The 3,258-nt window shown below is 42.1% G+C and overlaps 1 pseudogene; it reads left to right on the forward strand.

Moving 5' to 3' along the window:
- The first annotated feature begins 1,899 nt into the window (after window positions 1-1,899).
- LOC147918880 (small nucleolar RNA R71) lies at window positions 1,900-2,000 on the forward strand (annotated as a pseudogene).
- The last annotated feature ends 1,258 nt before the right edge of the window (window positions 2,001-3,258 follow it).

The raw sequence follows: 3,258 nt of genomic DNA on the forward strand, positions 1-3,258 counted from the left end.
GTTGATGATAGGAGGAAGTTTAGGAGAAGGAGATGCATACCTTGGCCTTACCTGAGGGCTCTGGAGTGTGGATTGGTGACTCTTCTGTTTGGGAAGAGGTTTCTGACTTGGAACATCATTTTTGGACAAGCTTTGTCTCGGTCGTGGAGGGGTGTCGATCGATACCCTCTTGCTGGTGTCGATCGACACTAAGCCTGATGCTCGTGTTGCAGAAACTTTTTCAACAGAAAAAGTCTGTCCATCAATAGTAGGAGCCCTCCTCAGCTTATCCATCTCAAAATTCATTCTCAAACCATCCACATTCAGTGTTATGTGTCTCTTCTGCACATCAATGATGGCACCAGCTGTAGCCAAGAAAGATCTTCCTAAGATGAGACGATCTTTAGGCTCTGTATCATACTTCAGCCCCACAAAGTCAGTGGAAATCTTGAAGTTTCCAACCTTAACTGGAATATCCTCTAAAACAGCTTCAGGAGTTCTTCTGGATCTATCAGCTAGGATTAGAGAAATCTGAGTTGGCTTGAATTCTGTCATCCCAAGTCTCACAGCAACAAATGTGGCATCAAGTTGATACTGGAACCAAGATCACGGAGTGAGTGAGAAAACCTTCCTGCTGAGATTGAGCAATTAAGTACAAAGCTTCCAGGATCTGGTAACTTCTCAGCAGTCCTACACTGAATTACCGCACTCACTTCCTTAGAGACAACCACTTCCTGCTTTCTCTCCTTCTTCCTTTAAACAGGCTGGTTCAATAGAATTGCACTAACATCCTTAGTTAGCAAGGCTCCTTCTTCAGGGCTCAAACTATTGGATACCATTCTCTTCACATAGCCTTTTAGTGGTGGTGAAAGCTTTACTGCATCAATCAAAGGCATCTCAATCATCACCTTGTCCATCATTGCCTTGCATCTAGCTTCCTCAAGCTCCTGCTTGGACCTTCTTGGCTTAGGAAAAGGAATCTTAGGTTGGTACACCCTTTCAGCAGCTGGAACTTGAGATTTTGCAGTTTCTAGGTTCGACTAAGAGGAGTGTCGACCGACACCCAGGTGGTGTCGATCGACACCATCATCTGGAGTTGAGAGATTTGACAATTTTTCACCCTGTTCTGCAGAAACAATTTCAACATCATCTTCATACCTCACAGATATGGTATTACAAGCATGCTTGGGGTTTGATTCAGTTCTTCCAGGAAGAAAACCCTCTTGCCTTTTGACGGATCCAGCTGTTTGTGCAACCTGACTTTCCAGCTTCTTGACATGAATGTTCAAAGCTTCAAACTTCCCATTAAGATCAGTGTATACATTGTCAAGTTTCCCATTGAAAGTCACTGTCAATTGCTCCTGACCTTGCAAAAGCTGCTCAATCATAGTTTCCATCTTACTACTTTCAGCTGTTTTTGGAGGAGGAGACGGATATGAATTGTTGCCATAAGTCCTTGTGTACACAGTGCCCTGTTGCTGCTGCTGATACTCTGGCTTGGAAGTGTAGCCTGAAATGTTCCCACTGTAAGGCATGTTGCCTTGCTGATTACTGAATCTCTGATCCTGATTTCCATAGACAAAGTTGACATCGGCTTCTTCATTCCTTGTCTCAGGTTGTGGCTCAAATGTCTCAACTTCAGCAGCAAAGTGAACTGACTTCTTGCCCACAAGAAGATTATGAACTGAATCAAGCTTAGCATTCACAGAAGCTAACTGGTTTGAATCATATCCTCCATGTAATCTTTTCCTTTCAGCATCTGCTCTCTTAGTACTATTGCTAGCAGCTAAGTTCTCAATCAAACATTCAGCATCTTCTGGAAGTCTTGTCTTGAAATTCCCATGACTTGCAGCATCTAAAGCCAACTGATACTCCCATTCACACCTTCTGAAGAAGATACTTAGCAATTGAAACTTTGAGAAACCATGGTGTGGACAATCCCTTTGGTAAGCCTTGAATCTCACCCAAGCTTCTTTGAAAGCTTAATCTAGTCTTTGCTTGAAAGAAGACAGTTTGATTCTCAACTCATCTGACATTGCATCATCATAGAAGTAGTTGAGGAAGGCCACCTTGACATCATGCCAACTTGTCAATGATCCAGCTGGCAGCTGTTTCAACCACTAAGATGCCTCTCCTGCAAGTGAGTAAGGGAAAAGTTTGCAGAAGATGTAGTCCTCAGTCACCCCATTAGCCTTGATGCTAGTCACCAGATCCTCAAAATGCTCAATGTGGTCCAAGGGCTTCTCATTGGGCAAAGCAGAGAAAGGTCTCTGCCCAACTAGTTGAAAGTACGCAGGTTTCAACTCAAAGTCGTTCCTCTGGAATGGAGGAGGAACAATAGCGGACCGGTTCTCATACACCAGACAGCCCGGTTATAGTCAGCAATGGTCCTGATCAGATCCCGGTTTTGATCCTGTCTTCGAACCGGGTTTTGGACGTGGTTGGCAGTTACACTTCCGTCTGCAGGAAGGGGGTGTCGATTGATACCCTGTTGGTGTCAATCGACACCGTCGACACAATCAGCTGGCTCGTCGACAACAGCAATTTCAGCAATCACATTGCCCTCAGCATCAATCTTTTGGCCCTGCTCATTGCGCAAGTGGCCCTCTTGATCCCTCAAAGCACCATCCTCATCTCGCATCAGAATGATTGGGTTAACCATCTTCAGAGATTTGGCTGCTTTTCGGTTCTCACACTCAAGTTTTCCCAACTCTTGGTTTGAAAGATTCACAGTAGGACCAATCTTGTTGCTCCTTGTGTGAGGTCTAGGAGGCATGCACCTGAAACACCAAAGAGAAGAAAAACAAAAACGTGTAAGTAGAAAATAAAAAGAAAAATTTAGACAAAATCAAAAACTCAAATCTAATAGTAGATCAAAGAGTCCCCGGCAACGGCGCCAAAATTTGATAAGCTCAAATTTACCCTAGAGCTACTCTCTCAAATTAAGAGATCACTGAAGTACTTAGGGGTCGAATTCCACAAGGACTCAAGACTACACAATAAATTATAGAGTTTTATAATTAAGCTAAACAGATTAATTTCAATTAAAATAAAAGCAATGCAAATTATTAAATAAAACTGTTGTAAATTCAGAAGATCAAAAAGCTAGGTCTAGTGAATTTCTCAGGTAATTATGAAATATTAAATCAGGAAATAAATATATTCAAGCAATTAAGAACAGATCAAGAACTCTAAACACTTTTGTAAAATAAATCAGTTCTCACTGCAAATATTATTTAAAACCAGAAAATCCAAATCTCTTTGTAAAATTCTAGGTTA

The sequence above is a fragment of the Camelina sativa genome, chromosome 20, assembly GCF_030686135.1.
Source record: "Camelina sativa cultivar CO46 ecotype springtype chromosome 20, ASM3068613v1".
Classification (NCBI taxonomy): Eukaryota; Viridiplantae; Streptophyta; class Magnoliopsida; order Brassicales; family Brassicaceae; genus Camelina; species Camelina sativa.